The sequence below is a fragment of the Mobula hypostoma genome, chromosome 21 (assembly GCF_963921235.1).
Source record: "Mobula hypostoma chromosome 21, sMobHyp1.1, whole genome shotgun sequence".
Classification (NCBI taxonomy): Eukaryota; Metazoa; Chordata; class Chondrichthyes; order Myliobatiformes; family Myliobatidae; genus Mobula; species Mobula hypostoma.
The window spans coordinates 13,871,389-13,890,135 of record NC_086117.1 but is presented as its reverse complement, the minus strand read 5'-3'; the positions used below and the strand labels follow the sequence as shown (position 1 = coordinate 13,890,135).

The 18,747-nt window shown below is 43.1% G+C and overlaps 1 long non-coding RNA gene across 1 annotated transcript; it reads right to left on the bottom strand.

The window, feature by feature from the left end:
- Positions 1-1,585: 1,585 nt before the first annotated feature.
- Positions 1,586-13,734, bottom strand: LOC134360055 (uncharacterized). Its single transcript, XR_010021240.1, has 3 exons — positions 13,644-13,734; positions 2,003-2,067; positions 1,586-1,734 (listed from the first exon to the last, which is right to left on the bottom strand). It is a non-coding gene; the product is annotated as an uncharacterized LOC134360055 (long non-coding RNA).
- Positions 13,735-18,747: the final 5,013 nt, after the last annotated feature.

Genomic DNA, 18,747 nt, shown 5'->3' with positions numbered 1-18,747 from the left:
TTGATAGATTCTTGATTTTCAGGACATGAACGGATGCAGGGAGAAGACAAGAGATTGGAGCTGAGAGGGAAAATGGATCAGCCATGATGAAATGGCTGAGCAGACTCGATGGGCCAAATGGCCTAATTCTAAAAGACATGTTATTGTCTTATGGACTGTGTGTGGATTTCCTCACACAATCCAAAGTAGGTTAATGGGTCACATGGGTATAATTGGACAGCCTATCGCCATTTTTCCAGAAGGGTCCATTAGTGTGCCATATTTGTGAATAAATAGATTTTTTTTTGAAAAATCCCTTTTTATTTTGTTAATCACAACTATCTCAGTGGGAATTATGTCAAGTTCTTTAAGTACCGTATTTCCACAGCTAATTTTCAAATGGAAGCTATTCAAATTTGTAATAAATACATTTCATCCTCCAGCATTTTGCGTGTGTTGCTTGGATCTCCAGCATCTGCAGATTTTCTCTTGTTTGTGATTTGATTACTACACCGAGAAGTCTCTTCCAGGGATGCCTACCCTGAAGAAGTTTAAATCTTCACTTCGATGGGAGTTCAGTGGAATTCCCTCTCACTGCTCCCCCACCGTGATCCCTGCTGCTCTCCAACTCTTCGTCCACGCGCTTATCCGGACCCGCTACGACAGCCATGTATACCCATCACCTCCTCGTGGTGCTCCTTCCCCTTCTTCTTTCTTCCAGGGCCTTCTGTCTCTTTCACCAATCAACTTCCCAGCTCTACACTTCATCCCTCCCTCTCCAGGTTTCACCCATCACCTGGTGGTTCTCTCTCCCCTCACCCCGCCTTTAAAATCTACTCCTCAGCTTTTCTCCCTCCAGTCCTGCAGAAGGGTTTCAGCCTGAAATGTCAACTGTACTGTTTCCCACAGATGCTGCCTGACCTGCTGAGTTCCTCCAGCATTTTGTGCGTTTTGGTTCATCTCTTGCTACTTTGGCTAATTTTCTAAATGCACTTTACCAATACAAGGTGTGCTGGTGCATCATATACCTGCTATACATACACTGCACTGGGCTCCCAGAACCAAGATCTTCACTCAGTGGCCACTTTATTAAGTGCAGGAGTGAACCTAATAAAGACGCCACAGGAGTAGAACCCGATGTGGTCTTCTGCTGCCCTGCTGTAGCCCGTCCACTTCAAGGTTTGATGTGTTGTGTGTTTGGAGATGCTTTTCTGCACACCACCGTTGCAATGCATGGTCATTTGAGTTACCGTCATCTTCCTGTCTGCTTTATCCAGTCTGGCCATTCTCCTCCGACCTCTCTCAAGGTGTTTTCACCCACAGAACTGCCACTCATTGGATATTTTCAGTTTCTCGCACCAGTCTCTGTAAATTCTAGAGACTGTTGTGCGTGAGAATCCCAGTTCCTCAGAAAATCAAACCACCCTGTCTGGCACCAACAACCTTTCCACGGTTTGGATGCTTTCATGCATTGAGTTGCTGCCACAAAATTGTCTGATTAGATATTTGCATTAATGAACAATTGTATAGTTGTATCTAATAGCCACTGACTATATTTAAAAAAAAAACGATTTAGAAGAGCAGCAACTACCAGCATTACCTCAGTACCTTCTGTTGTTTCTCCATCCCAAGATATAAGGAAGCACGAAGTCTGCTGGCCAAAGACAGGCCCCTACAGCCAGATCGAATCACATTGCAACTGGAGTCCATCTGGGCAGACCATCTTCTCGCAAGCTTTGTTGCAGGTGATGTCTTCTATAAGTGAGAAGCACATGGTCAGCCCCCCACAGCCGAGTAAAATCACGTTGCATCTAGAGTCCCTCTGCGCAGATCATCTTCCCCCAAGCTTTGTTGTGGATGTGTACTCAGCTCTTTGGCAGTTTATTTAAATTTTAAGACACCCCCCCCCCCATATTTCAGAAACAGGTGTAGATTTCTCTGGTACTGAATTCATGTGAACGATTTGCTGACAGACACTCACTAAATCTTACAAGAAAAAAAGTATTTTTTTGGAACAACTTACAGCACATGGCAGACATCTTTGGAAAAATGTTTATATGAGCTGCTACCTTCATTTCCATGATGATCCTGGAACGGAGGGAATAAAGAAAAGAGTGTCTGCATTAATAAATCAACTTATTTTATTGCGACACTATGTGGAATAAGCCCTTCCAGCCCTTTGAGACACATCCTCCAGCAGCCCCCAGTTTAACCCTAGCCTAACCACGGGACAATGGGCAATGAACTTACCAACCAGTATGTCTTTGGACTGTGGGAGGAAACCAGGGCACCCGGAAAAAAAAAACGCACATTCCAGAGGGAGGGCGTACAGGCTCTTTACAGGTGATGTCAGAATTGAATTCTGAACTCCGACGCTCCGAGCTGTGATAGTGTCATGCTATCCGCTACACTACCCTGGCGCCATCCTCATTCGATGGTTTAATCATTAATTTATACATACTTTGTGTTACTTTTGTAGCTTCTTGTTCTCATCTTTAAATGTCATTGACATTGTATTTTCAATATCTAAAGTGAACAATGTTATATGTTTGAGCATATTCTGAAGTTAGGGTATATTAAGTTCAACAGCAGCCATTCTTCACATTTGAACATGGATTGTAGGTGGAATTTAGAATTCAGCCCTGAACAATAGTTTTCCTGGCATTGATCTCAAACCAGACAATACTGATTAACATTCAATTTGGGTATCTAGAGTGTGGATGTGAAGAAGGAGGTGTGAAAACTATATGTAATTCAAAAGAAGCATTGCAGATACATTGTAACTATAGAATTGTCCCGCTGTTACCTTTGATCTTTAGCAAGAGTGTCTCACTTTGTGGAATAAAACACTCTGCATCCACTAGCTTCAGTGTCTCTCTGGTAACTTTGTTCACATTACATTTTCGTTATCTAGATTGAATAACGTTATATAAAAAGGAGCCAAACACACAGAATATTTATATGAAAGCAAACACTGAAGATGCTGGGCATCTGGACATCTGAAATAAATACAGAAAGTGTTGTAAGTGAACACAGGATCCTGCAGATGCTAGAAATCCAGACTAACACACACAAAATGTTGGAGGAACTCAGCAGGTTGGGCAGCCTCCACGGAGAGAATAAAGAGCTGACGTCAGTTCTTTACTCCTCTCCGTAGATGCTGCCTGACCTGCTGTGTTCCTCCAGCATTTTGTGTGTGTTGCTCTAAATGCTGTAAGTACTATTTGTAGAGGTAAACAGACTAAACAGGTAGTCAGTGCCCTGCACAATGCCAGTGATCTTTGCTTTCTCTCCACAGATGCTGCCTGACCTGCTGTTTATTTTGAACGGTTTTCTTCAGGAAAGAGTTTTGTTGAGTGATCTATACAAAATAAAAACCAAAATATGTCATCTCTGTTTTTCTTTCTGCAGATACTAACTGGTCAGCTGAATATTCCTGCGCTTTCTATTTTTTTTCTAGAATTCCATTATTTTATCTTCATTTACAACAGGATGCTACGATTGGATTTATTGTACAATAAAATAAGCTGCAATTTCCCTTTCAAGAAGAGTTTGGATCTTGGAAAGCTGGATGTGGGATTCATTGCTTGAGAGGCAGTGTATTATTTTGCTCACTGCACAGAAGAAAGAATGCATGAAACCCCACAGTGAATAATCCCAAACAGTAAACTGAAGGAAAACTGACATGCAGATGTCTGTGGTAAAGAAACTCGGAAGTAATTAAATCAGAAAACACAAGCAGTAAGGCTGATCAATACCTCCATACCCCCACCACCACTACTTTATCTTTTCCTGTCAGAGTCACTTTATGTACAGACACTCCTGTGTCTAGTGTTGTTTTATGGGCATACAATCAATCTACAGTATGTTCAAGTGTCTTAGGTACCCTAGACTTTTTTTTTATATTGTTTCAGATAGCATAGCCTCCACAGAGCCTTGATCTCAATATCATTAAGACTGTCTGGGATGACCTGGAGAGACAGAAGCAAGCAAGATAGCTGAAGTCTGCAGAACAATTATGGCCAAGTTCTCCAAGATGCTTGGAGCAATCTATCAGCCAATTTTCTTATAAAACTGCGTGATAGTGTACCTAAAAGAATTGATGTAGTTTTAAAGAGTGGTCACACCAAAAGCTGATCTAATTTGTTTTACTGTATACTGCTCTTCATAGTAATTTTTTTGATATTTAGAAACTCCATTAATTTTGAAAGCATCTTCACATTACAGAATCTTTTTACGTATGCCTGAGGCTGTATATGAGCTATCGTATGTATTTCTATTTAATGTGTTTTTTAAATTATTGTGTTCTTTATCTTTTCATGGTTTTTTTTTTGTGCTGCATCGGATTCAGAGTAACAATTATTTTGTTCTCCTTTACACTTGTGTCCTGGAAATGACATTAAACAATCCTGAATCTTGAATCATAGGTACAGCTCATGCTGGTACCTTACTCAAAGGAAAACAGTGATGAACATGACAGCAACGAGATGAGAACACAATTACAGTGGGAAGAGAGGCAAACAAAAGATACTTGGTAATAAAATGTCTCAATGTGCTGTGTACAGTTTTGAAGGGAGTAATTGAATTTAGTTCCTGCATTCTGCATCTTCTTTGTAAGTCACAGGATTGAGTAAACTGTGCACATTAAAAATTAATGGTGTTTAAACCGACTTTGAAGAGAAAATGAAGATTTCACACTGAAAAGCGTTGATTGATGTACAAGGCAATGCTAGTGAGACTCAGTTACGTGTGAGTGCTGTTGTTTCGCAAAGATGGGAGTTTGACCCAAATGTTGCGATGTTTTTGCTTTCTGCAAAGTGAGGAAGGGGAGGAGGGAAAATGGCAAGAGAACAAATTGAGAAAGTGCAAAAATATTAAATCTCCAGCAATTAAAAGCTGATGAAATAATGCTCTACACTAGTACATTTATTTTCTGAGCTGCAAAGTGCTTTTCCACATTAGTTTTATAGCTTTGAAATAAACATGCATTGATAGTCAAGTACACCAACAGTCAGCCGATTTCAGTAAAGATCAGACAGTAAGATGCCTTTTCATGGAAGTCTGGAACATCTAGGACAGAAGGTTCTGGATCCTTGCCTTTAACTCCACATGTGTGTTCCTGAATTTTGTGCTAAATTACACTGAGTGCTGTTACCTTGATAGTCAGCGGTGACCAGAAATATATCAGTAAGTCTAATGAAACTAACATGGGTGTAATTTCAGCAGCTCATTCCAAAACAACAACGTGTTTAGGAACCAGCCGGACTTCGGACTGATCACTTTGCATCAGTGGAATCATAAATAAGTAATATATTTAATTAGGGAATGTTAATTTTTAAGGGCCCTCATCATTTGGAAAGTGCCCTCTTCTCATTACTACCATCGGGGAAGACATATAGGATCCTGAAGGCTCTCACTCAACATCTTAGGAATAGTTCTCACAGAGAAAGTGAGCGCGTGGGACGCGCTGCCAGAGGAAGTGGTTATGGTGGTTACAATAGTGTCACCTACGATGATAAAAGGCCAGCAATATCATGAAGGATCCTACCCACCCTGTTCATGGACTGCCATCAAGGGAGGAGAGTACACAGCAGCCACGCCAGGACCACTAGACACAAAAACAGCTACTTCCCCCAATCCAACACCTCCACCCATGAACCCACCTCACCACCACCCCTTTGGCACTCCCCGTCAGAGTCACCCTGCATACAGATACTTCTGTACCTAGTGTCACTTTATGTACATATATAATCCAATGTTAGGTACTTATATTTATTGTGCTTTTTCACTGTGTTCTTTATGCTTGTAGCGTTTACGCTGTATCAGATCTGGAGTAACAATCATTTTGTTCTCCTTTACATTTGTGTACTGACAAGTGACAATAAATAATCTTGATAGGCAGATGTAGGGTCAGGGCTCAGGGAGAGATGGACAAAATGCAGGACATTCGGACTAGCTGGGTGGTCACCATGGTTTGTATGGACTGTTTGGGCCAAAGGCTCTCCATCCAGGCTGTTTTGCTCCATGACTTTACTGCAACCTTGAATTTGTAAGGGTGCCCTCGCTCTTCCAATCCATCTTGCAGGGCCTCATCCCTCTTTAGCCAGAGAGCAGTGAATCTGTGGAAGTCACTGGGTATATTTTAAATGGAAGTTGATAGGTTCTTGACAAGGAAAAGGCAGGAGAATGGGGTTGGGAGGGACAAAAATCAGCCATGTTGCCGCTGTCTGTAAGGAGTTTGTACGTTCTCCCTGTGACCGCGTGGGTTTCCTCCGGGTGCTCTGGTTTCCTCCCACAGACCGAAGATGGGCCGATTGGTTGGTCATTGAAAATTGTCCTGTGATTAAGCTAGGGTTAAACTGGGCGACTGCTGGGCGGAGTGGCTTGAAGGGCTGGGAGAGCCTATTCCGAGCTTTTCACAATAAATAAATAGATAAATACTGGCACAGGCTCAATGTACCAAATGGCCTAATTCTGCTTTATGCCTTATGGTCTATATCAGATTTCTGAACTGTCCATGAATGTTACCTCTCTATTCTCCTCTGCTGCACTGTTTTTAAAAATTTATTGTTGTAACTTATAGTAATTTTTTATGTCTTACACTTGCTGCTGGCACAAAACAACAAATTTGACAACACATGTCTGTGATAATAAATCTAATTCTGATTCAGCTGCTAGCAACCATCAGTTATTAGAAGCAGAGGAATTAACAATGCTTAAAGATTAATCTTTATACTCTTCGTGTGGTCCATGGTAATTGCTGCCAATATGTGATATAATCACTTGTTCACTCTCAGTCAGATGTGATATGTCTCAAATGCACGATTTTGTCATGTGTATAACACAACAGGACAAGCAGAGAACCATCTCCCCTCTCTAATTCACTAACGCAGTCAGCCCTCCCTAGTTCACCAATATCACCCCTCTCTAGTTCACTAACACATATTGTCTCCCGTCTCCAGTACATCACCCCTCTCTAGTTCACCAATATCGCCCTTCTCTAATTCACTAACACAGTCAGCCCTCTCTAGTTCACCAATATCAGCCCTCTCTAGTTCACTAACACAGTCTCCCCTCTCTAGTTCACTAACACAGTCACCCCTCTCTACATCACCAATATCACCCCTCTCTAGTTCACCAACACATGTGTCCACAGCATTGAAATACTGAGCTCCTTTCCGGCAGCAGCCGCTTTAAATTCCACAGTCAGGCTTGGCACCCACTAAGCACGAGGCAAGTTATCCTCACACCAGTGGTGTCCCTTCCTGCACTCGTGTGTGAGGTCCCTCACCACCAGGTTCAAGAACAGTTATTAACCTACAACCAACAGGCATGGATCATTTCACTCACCAAAACCCTGAAACGATTATGTAGCCTCCAAACTCACTCTCGAGGACTCTATAACTCATGTTCTCAGTGCTGTTTGTTTTTACTTGAATAGTTTGTCTTCTTTTGTACAGTGGGTGTTTATTGGTGCTTGTGTGTAGTTTTACACTGATTCTATTGTATTTCTTTGTTCTACTGCGACTGCCAGCAAAAAAAAAAGAATCCCAGCGTGGTACAGTATATGAGGACACGTACAGGTTATACTTCGGTAATAAATTTACTTTGAAATTTGAACATGCAGTTCCATTCAAGAAAATCGGTTGACTTAATATCACTTACACTGCACCTAATGTGTTAGAAAGTATCTGTTCAGCAAACATAGTTTATTTATTTATTATTTATTGAGGTACAGTGTGGAATAAGCCCTTCCAGCCCTGCGAGCCACACTGTCCAGCAATCCCCCGATTTAATCTGAGCCTAATCACAGGACAATTTACAATGACCAATTAACCTACAGACCGGTTCGCCTTTTCGTCCCCTACCTCCACCCCCCCACTGATTTAATCTGAGCCTAATCATGGAATAGTTTACCATAACCAATTAAACTACCAACTGGTACTGTGGGAAGAACCCAGGGCACTCGGAGGAAACCCACGGAGTCACTGAGAATACATACAAGTGCCCTACAGGCATCGACGGGAATTGACCTCAGTCACCTGTACTGTAAAGTGTTGTGCTAACCACTACACTACCGGTGAGACCTGCTGAAAGGTTTCAGGGCGAAATGTCAACTGTACTTTTTTCCACAGATGCTGCCTGGCCTGCTGAGTTCCTCCAGCATTTTGTGCGAGTTGCACTACCCTACCATGCTGCCCCTAACTCTGCGCTGCAGGTAAATGTGTTCACCTGTTCACCTAACGTTGCTTACACTGCAGTAAACTTGTTGACAAGAAGGAATGAATTTGCATACTGTGCTGCACTTATTCCCACTATTACACATTAGTAATAAACTTAGATGTCCCAAACATTTTGTATAAAATCAACTCAGTAACTCCACACTTCTGATTCAGGACTTAATTTTATTTCTTGTACTTTTGAAGGACTGTCAACTTCACAAAACCCTTCTCAACCACATCATTTATTGGCAAGACAGACATTGAAATTGGAATGCACCTTTCAGAAGATCAAGTCGACCCAAAGCCATCAAAAGCAGCACGCACAAAGTGCTGGAGGAACTCAGCAGGTCAGGCAGCATCGATGGAAATGGATAAACAGTCGATGTTTTGGGAAGAGTCCCTTCTTCAGGACTGGGAAGGAAGGGGGTAGATGCCAGAATGTAAAAAGAGGGGAGGAGGGGAAGGATGTGAGCTGGAAGGTGATAGGTGAAGCCAGGTGGGTGCCATCAACGAACAAGTGTAGTCAATGTTTGAATACATCAACGATAAAGTAAACGTTATCAAAGTACATACATGTATTTGTTTTGTTGTTCATTTCCATGCCTCGTGGCACATCAGGCAACCTTGCCGTTTCTTTATCGTTTTTTGTCTGTTTTTTTTCTGAAGCCGAGTTGCTAACTCGACGCTCAACCCAGCACAGATGGAAAGCGTGCAAGGGAGCCGACTGGATTCTAACCTGAGACTACTCACCTCAAAGTCTGGTGCCACCAGCAGCTGGCACAGAAACGTTGCCATTTTCTATTTGAGAATTATTTTCTTGCAGGCATTTACAGGGAAATAAAGAATAAAGTAGAATTTATGAAAAACACTATACACTTAGAGGCCATCTTGTGACACTTTATTAAGTACAGGAAGTAGCTAATAACGTGGCCACTGAGTGTACGTGGTGTTCTGCTGCTGGAGTTATCAGAGCACATAAAAAGGGACATAGGGCAACAGACACAGGAGAAGATTCCCTGTGGGAATCGTTGGCCAGCCCCTGCAAAGGGCAAACACGTTCCCTCTTGGCTGCTGCCCTCTGCAGTCTGCTCCTTGCAGACTCGAGATGACAATAATTATGGGTGATGCGTAAGAGGCCTGAAAGTCATTGTCGGCTGCTTCCTAACCCCCTTCTTGTTAAATCAATAAGTGGAATCGGTTATGCAAAGTTGGCCGGAGCAGAACTCAGTCCAACGCCCTTTGTTCAGCTGCCATTTGCTGACATATTGAAAATGTCGAGACAGGAAATTACACTGTGGCCACTTTATTAGCTGCCTCCCATACCTAATAAAGTGGCCACAGAGTGTATGTTTGTGGTCTTTTGCTGTTGTAACCCATCCTCTTCAAGGTTAAATGTGTTGAGCTTTCAGAGATGCTCTTCTGCACACCACTGTTGCAATGCATGGTTATTTGAGTTACTGTCACCTTCCTGTCCTGAACTAACCTGGCCATTCTCCTCTGACCTCTCTCATTCACCCACAGAACTGCTGCTCGCTGGATGTTTTTTGTCTCTCTCACCATTCTCTGTAAACTCTAGAAACTGTTAACGTTAAGATCCCAGGAGATCAGCAGTTTCTGAGATACTCAAACCACCCCATCTGATACTAACAATCATTCTGCGGTTAAAGTCACATTTTATCCCCATTCTGATGTTTGGTCTGAACAGCAACTGAGCCTCTTGACCATGTCTGCATGCTTTTATACACTGAGTTGCTGCCACATGATTGGCTGATTAGATGTTTGCATTAATGAGCAGGTGTACCTAATAAAGTGGCCACTGAGTATACATAAACAAAGACAAATAAAACAGTGTGCATAAAAAAGACAAACTGCAAATAAAAATACTACCAAGAAAATATGCATATTTAACAACTAATCTGAGTGCAGCCTGCATTGGCGCGTGGCCAAGTGGTTAAGGCGTCGGTCTCGTGCTCTGAAGGTTGTTAGTTCGAGCCTCATTTGAGGCAGTGTGTTGTGTCCTTGAGCAAGGCACTTAACCCCACATTGCTCTGCGATGACACTGGTGCCAAGCTGTATCGGCCCTAGTGCCCTTCCCTTGGACAACATCGGTGGTGTGGAAAGGGGAGACTTGCAGCATAGGCAACTGCCGGTCTTCCATACAACCTTGCCCAGGCCTGCGCCCTAGAAACCTTCCAAGGCACAAATCCATGGTCTCACGAGACTAACGGATGCCTATTATTATTATGAGTGCAGCCTGTTCCCATGGACATGAGTGTTGATCTGAGCAAATAATCTGATTTCTTTACACTTTTACTTGGAGACTATTATTGGCCAGGATGCCAGTGATCAGAATTAGAATCGGAGTTATTAATACTATCTTATAAGACTTGTTGCTTGGCAACAGCAGCATAATGATACACTGTGGGAGGTCAAACTTGAAGGCAGAGTTCAGTTTTAATGGCAGGTTTCTTAGCGGTGTGGTGGACCAGCTTGGGGTCCACATCTGTAGACCCCTCAAAGTTGCCGCACAAGTTGTTAGGGTGGATAGAAGGCGTATGGTGTGTTGGCCTTTAATAGTCGTGGGATTGCTTTGAAGAGCTGTGAGCAAATGTTGCAACTCCATAAAAGTCTGGTTGGACCACGCTTGGAGTATTGTGTTCAGTTCTGGTCATCTCATTGTAGGAAGGAGGTGGAAGGTTTGGAGAGGAGGCAGAGGAGATTTACCAGGCTGCTGCCTGGATTAGAGAGTACGTCATATGAGGAGAGGTGGAGTGAGTTAGGCCTTTTCTCTCTTTGGAGCGAGGGAGGGTGAGGGGTGACTTGATAGAGGTGTATAGGATGATAAGAGGCATAGGTCGAGAGGACAGCCAGAGATTTTTTCCCCGGGGCGAAAATGGTCAATACAAGGAGACTTATTTTAGGGTAATTGGAGGAAAGTATAGCAGGGATATCAGAGGTAGTTTTTTAAAAATTAAAACCACATCGAGTGGCAAGTGCATGGAACATCCTGCCAGGTGTGGTGGCAAAGGCAGGAATGTACATTAGGGAAATTTGAAACTCTTAGATAGGCACCTGGATAAAAGAAAAATGGAGGGTTATGTAGGAGGGAAGGGTTAAATTGATCTTGGAGTGGGTTAAAAGATCAGCACAACATTGAGGGCTGAAGGGCCTGGTCTATACTGTGCTGTTCTATGTTCTAATGCAAAGACATGGAAATTACTTTAAGTATCAAAATAAACAGGCAGTGCCAAATAAAAGAATAATAAGGCGTGTTTAACTCCCACCAGTTGCTCAGTAGTACTTCGATGTGTTTCACTTCTCTCTGACCCACTGCCATGCCCAACAGCTCGTGGAAGCCAAGGGGGAAATGTTTACGTGACCTTGATCAAGAGCACCTCCTGGAAGTGTCCCTAAAGTCCTTGTGACATTGGTTTGGCTCCCCATAGGAGGCTCAGAGGCCAGCAGGGCAGAGGTGAGAACTTCTGTGGTTTTGCAAAAACATTTCCAACTCTACTGGAGACACAAAAGATTCCAGGTGTTGAATTATGGAAAGAAAAAAAAAAGCCCCAATCTTTCTATTTCAGGTTGTTTCCCAGTCACACGATGAAGATGTGGCCTGGCTGATATTAAAGAAATCTGTTCACGATTCCCTGAAGTATCCAGGTTTTGGGTCTGCAGTTAGCCTAACATTATCACGGTGCCTTGGACCGTGGTTTAATCCTACTACTGTCTGTACTGAATTTGAACATTCTCCCTGTGACCACATGGATTTCTTCCGGGTGCTCCAGTTTCCTCCCACATTCCAAAGACATACGGGTTGGTAGGTTAACTATTCAAACAGGTGTAATCGGGCCTGTTACCCTGCTGTGTTGTAAACAAAAATAAGAACATGACCCAAACCCCAAAACAAAAAACATCCAGTGAGCGTCAGTTCAGTGGGCAAACATGCATTGTTAATGAGAGAGGTCGGAGGAGAATGGTTCAAGCTGACAGGAAAGTGCCTGTAACTCAAATAACCACACATTACTTTCTTCAAAGTTTGCTCAACACATCAAACGTCAAAGTGGATGGGCTACGGCTGTAGAAGACCACAGCAGATGCCTCTCCTGTATGTAATAAAGTGGCCAAAGCATGTGTATTATGTGGTTTTTGTCAGTTTTTCAGTTTTGGTTTGTCTTGTGTTTCCGTGATATCATTCTGGAGGAACATTGTATCATTTCTTAATGCATGCATTACTGAATGACAATAAAAGAGGACTGCGTGTCCTCATAATCTAATCTATATCAGCATAAATTGGTACATGAATGTCACTACCCTGGGATTCTGTAAGAAATAGAATAAGGCCCAAATTATCAGAAAAGTTCTTTGCAAGGTAAAGCTCCACAAATCTAGCACACTCAAAACTCCAGTGGTGTACAGGAAGATTTTTGCAGTTGTTATTCTAGTTAACACTCCAAAGCACCTCTTCAAAAGAAAAGATCCACATTTTTTCAGCAGCCCCAATGTACAAGAACGCATGAGCGAGATGTCAAACCTTAAGACGGTGGATTGATTGGAGCCTGTACTCATTGGAGTTTAGAAGAATAAGTGGGCATCTCATTGAAGCCCATTGAATATTGAAAGGCCTGGATAGAGTGGACATGGAGAGGATGTTTCCAATAGTGGGAGAGCCCGGGACCAGAGGGCATGGTCTCAAAATATAAGGACATCCCTTTAGAATGTAGACGATGAGGCCTTCCCTTAGCCAGGGGGTGGTGAATCTGTGGAATTTATTCTCAAAGACAGCTAAGGAGATCAAGTCATTGGGTAATTTAAAGTGGAGATTGATAGATTCTTGATTAGCGAGGGCATCAAAGGTTACAGGAAGAAGACAGAAGAATGGGGTTGAGAGAGTAATGAATCAGCCATAATGAAATGGCTGGAGACATGACGGGCCGTGGCCCATTTGTGCCTTGTACGTCTTTTGATGATTACTTCCCTGAGGGACCTTAGTGTACAGCTCAGCATTAAACCTCCAGGAGAGGGCAGCAGAGAGAGAAAATTTGTTTACTTATATGAAACAATGGTGAAAAATCAAATGCCAGTGAAGGCTCGGAGAATTTAAAAAAGAATCTGTCCTGTTGCATAAATCACTTGAGACATTATTTTGGGCTATGCATCAAAAATAAGAAATCTCCATCTGTTTTCCATCTTCCTCAAGCCAGGTGATTTGAAATTTATCTCAAATTATTTCACAGATTAAACGTTTGTAAAATCATTCTTTCCTGCTCAGGTTTCTATTGCATATTTGCGGGGAAATGCAGGTTAAATAATAGCAGCTGCTAGTGTTCCGTGTTTCAAGATTAAAACAAAAATAAACCGGTATTGATTTCTAAAATCGTAATTCTGAAAATAATTAGAATTGAAAAGTAATTAGTGTAGAATATAATTATTAAACCATACCCTTCTTGCGTTAAATGGTGGTCCAGAGGAGGTAACATTGGAACAGTTCATAAACTTGTTGCAATCAGTTGAAAGCTGAAGCTGGTTGAAAGTGGCATTCCTCCAGTGTACACTGATACCACATTAGAGCTAAGGTACACATCAGTGTGCAAATTAGCTGGAGAACTAAAGCGGCAGGCGGCCGAGAGCTCGGAGCCAAGTTGTGGACTGAACAGAGGTGAAGTTACCCAGTTTGGTATATAAAACCAAAGCTGCGCTCTCTGAAGTTGGTGAACCCAAAGGTGTGAGAAATGCGGATACGATAGACTGGACAGGTGCTGTACCAATATCCAGCAGTAGTCCACTACAAAGGACGAGTTATTTAAGGGTACACCATGATGAGACCATGTGCAAGCAGTCACTTTACTCTCAATCAGATACACAAATGCAGTTCACAGGAGAAGGAAACCAAAAGTTCCTTCCTTTAGGAAGACAATTGCAAGCAGCCAGAGCAAGAGAAGCATCCTCCTACCACAGCGACATGATGATCTACCGATCCAGATGTTTGGAGATATGGTGAGAATGAACCAGATGCCAGAAGTGTGGGAGAAGGTAGTGGTGACCCCACACACACCACACCCTCAACAGGATATCCCCTAGTGGAGAAGCAGACATGGAACCGGATGTAGAAGAACTGTCCAGGTCTGAGTTTGACCCTAGATTATGAGAACACTCAGTCCTCTTTTATTGTCATTTAGAAATACATACGTGCATTAAGAAATGTTATAATATTTCTCCGGAGTGATATCACAGAAAACAGGACAAACCAAAGACTAACACTGACAGATCCACATACTTATAACATATAGTTACAGCAGTGCAAAGCAATACCATAATTTGATGAAGAACAAACCATGGGCACGGTAAAAATAGTCTCAAAGTCCCCGAGTCGATCAACTCCTGAGTCCCCGATAGCAGGCAGCAAAAGGGAGAAACTCCCTGCCATAAACCTCCAGGCACTGTCAACTTGCCAATGCCTTGGAAGCAGCCGACCACAGAGTCCATCCGTCCGAAAGCTTCAAGCTTCCGACCAGCCTCTCCGATACAGCCTCCCGAGTGCCTTCGACCTCGCCTCAGCCACTGAAACACGCAAAGCCGAGGATTTCGGGGCCTTCTGCTCCAGAGATTCCGGTTACCACACAGTAGCAGCGGCAGCGAAGCTGGTATTTCAGAAGTTTTCCAGATGATCCTCCGTGTTCTCACGTCTGTCTCCGTCAAATCAGAATTGTGAACGGTCCACTACTTGACAGATAACAGACATCACCACCGAAGTGACCCTAGTAGAGAAACAGACATGGACCTAGATCTGGAAGGACTGTCCGGATCTGAGTTTGACCCAAGTATCTGGATGCACGGTAGTGACCTTTAATGTTTTTATTTTCTCTCTGTTTCTTCATGAATAAAAGGAAGGATGTAACACTCTTCTGTCACACGTAACATTGGGCTGCTACCACTTTAAGAATTATGCCATGTGACCCACAGTTCTTTGTACCTCTGCCTATATTTAGCTTCGAGTAAGTCAGACTCTGCAGAGAAGCTGCCTGCCTGTGTGTATCAGGTACACAGCAGACAAATACTGCACATCCCCCAGAGTTATTCTGCTTAATAAAGGACTTTGTTTGTTTAAATTACCAGCTTTCCTACAGTCTCTCTGACATGACGCAGGCAACTGAAGCAGGAATGGACCCTCTATATTTTACATTGTGGTTTGAACTAACTGTGGCTTCATAAGGTCAGGGTTGTTTGTTCAACTTGTCCTTTTGGACAACTGATTGAAAGCTACAGAGTGGGTCCCTGAAAACTAGTTTTCTGTCACTAGTACATGGAGACAGGCAGCCATGTTCTTCAGACTGGGACAGAGTAACAAGATCATAATCAAAACTTAAGGACTGAGGCAAGCAGAAAGTCACGTTAGTCCATTAACATGTGTTTGATGGGCCTGTACTCACTGGAGTTTAAAGGAATGGAGGGAGATGGTTGATCATTGAAGCCTATCAAATATTGAAAAGCCTGATGGATGTGGAGAGGATATTTCCTATGATGGGCAAGTCCAGGACCAGAGGCTCAGAATGGAAGGACAACTCTTTAGAACCGAGGTGAGGAGGAATTTCTTTAGCCAGGGGGCAGCGAGTCTGTGGAATTCATCGTCATAGAAGGCTGTGGAGGCCAAGTTATTGGGTATATTTAAAGAAGAAGTTGATAGATTCTAGATTAGTGAGTGTGTCTGAAATTATAGGGAGAAAGCAGGAGAATGGAATTGAGAGTAATAATAAGCAGCTATGATGGAATGGCAGCGGTGGGCTGAATGGTCTAATTCTGCTCCTGTGTCTTATATCATGAAGGATACCCTGCTTATGGGCTGTTTGCCCTACTCCCATCAGTGAAGAGGCTACGCAGCATCCAGACCAGAACCAGGAGACTGAAAACCAGTTACTTCCCCCAAGGCCATCAGGCCGATCAACACCTCCACCCATTAACCCCTCCCCACCAATCCCCACCACCACGACATGCACATCACCCAGTGTCACTTTATGTATAATCAGTGTATGTATGTAACAGTTATTTATCAGTGTGTGTGTGCATGCCCTTAACTCCTGGTGGAGTCGTGGGGGCACCGTCATGACAAGCTTTTTTGGTACGCTTATCGTACGGCGTGTCTTGGGCATCTGAAACCTGGCGGAGCCCATCCCTCTCCAGGTTTTTTTTTAACGAGGTCGAGTTGTTAGCTTCACATTCAACCCAGGCATGGATGGAGAGCGTGCAAGGGAGCCGGCCGAATTCAAACTCAGGACCTCTCGCCCCGAAGTCCAGTGCTGATGCCACTACGCCACCAGCCAGGGTATATGTATATAACAGTATGTATATAACCAGTATATAGCAGTTACTTGTACATTGTGTTTTATAGGAATGCTCTTATAGTTACATTTACTGTAATTTTTAAAATTGTGTTATTTATGCTTATTGTGTTTTTTTTTATGCTGCATTGGGTCCAGAGTAACCATCATTTCATTCTCCTTTACACTTGTGTTCTGAAGAATGACAATAAACTATCTTGAATCTTGAATGTTAAGTAGTTACTGGCGAGCAGTCACAGAAATGTTTACATGGTAAAAGGGATGTTCCAACAATTTACACCTGTCCAGCACCCACCAGTTCACCCCCTCCCACCATCACCCCCGCCCCATGATCTAGAATGGTAGCTACATTCAATATTTAAGGAAATTGCAAGCTTGAATTTTCTTCTATTGGATTTGAAGAGTCCAAACACTGGGCATGTTGGCTTAAGTGGCAATAGTGACACTGGCTCACTTATCTTTTCAGTGAATGTGGAGGGTTTTGTACAGACAGTCTTGGTGGGATTTTTCCAATGCCCTGAGACACCAAATAGAGACAATCCCAGAGACATAGGAAGAAAGGGAACCATACTGCTGATGGACCAAGAGTTTCGAGCCACAGGTCCGAGTTCATGAACTTCAAATTCCCTCAATAAACCAGAGGTTGTGTTGGTATACTGAAGGCCATAATGAATTTCATCACTGATGTCTGCCTTCACCAAGAGGTGGCTGCTGAGATTTGGGAGGTGGTCCACGTCTTTCACAATTTCACCAGGACTCTTCACCATCAGGAGGCAGTGTTGCACAGCAGAAGCAGGCCACAAGAGCACCTCAAACTGTGCAGATGTTGAATCCTTACACTGAGGAGAGGATGGATGTTGTCTGCTCAAAAACCGAGGTTCAGACTTTATTAGTTCTTGTGTGGTTACCAAAGACTGAACAGTTATGAAGATTAAGCCCACTCCCACGAGATAGTTGTCGTGGGCAGGGTGCAACATTTTGGTGAGATGGAGAGGGAATAGGAAAAATCACAGGTCAGTGCTGCTGCCATGTTGGACACTGATCTTCACTCAGATCGAATCTGATGCCCTCATCCTGGCATGAGGCTCCCAAAACAGATGCTCTATTCCAAGCTCTAACCTGAGGAGAAGTTACCAGAAGGAAAGATTCAAGGATGTGCTCGAAGCCTCCTTGAGGAAGCCCAACATCCCTGCCAATACCTGAAGCTCTCTAATTGCTAAAATCAGAGAAAAATCATTTGGGATGTGTCAGGAATCTGAAAGTCGAACCTCAAGAGTAGATAAGTGGTGGAAGAAATGGACCACCTTATAATCGACCCAGCAAACCGCCCCAGCAAAGTTCAACGTAAAATTTATTATAGAAGTGCGTAATTTTACTGTATACTAACTTAAGTTTCATTTTCTTGCAGGCATTTACAGGAAAATAAAGAAATACAATAGAACTGATGAAAAACTATACATAAACTCTCGAAATCCGATGAGGACGTCCACTCCTTTAACGGTGAGATCTTTGATGACTATACAGTCCTATCCTGGACCCACAAGCTCTATTGCAGGTGGGACATGTGTATATGGTAGTGGTGGCAACCATGGCAGCATTTCTCCTGGCTCTCTTCTGCTGTCTTCGGGTTCTTCTTTCCATCTCCGGAATACGAACCCCGTCCCTACACAGCTGTCGCCAAGTGGTACGGTCAGCAGCAACCTCCTCCAGGTCCTCAGGTCTGATCTTGCACTTCCTTAAAGCATTCTTCATCTGATCCTTATAGCGCTTCTTCGGCCCTCCAGCTGAGCGTCGACCATGATGTAGCTGGCCGTATAACATCCTGTGAGGTAGCCGACACGGGGGCATCCTTATCACGTGCCCCAGCCACTGCAGCTGACGCTGGGTGATCAGACCTCAATACTTCTGCAGTTGGTCTTTACAAGTATTTCAGTGTGAGGCACCCGTTCAGGCCAGGTAATTCCCAGGATGCGCTGGAGGCACGTGATAAGGATACATAAACAAAGACTGACAAACAAACAACGTTCAAAAGAAGACAAAATGTGCAAATAAACTGCTTGTCTCATCAGTGGAAGTATTTGCAGTTCCCATTTGGCTCAATCACAGACCTCAGGATCACAGTGTCTATTGACGTGGCCATATATGATTCAAGGCACCTCACTATTCTGCCCTCTTTTTACACTCGTTTTTTTAAAATTTTTCTTACAGTA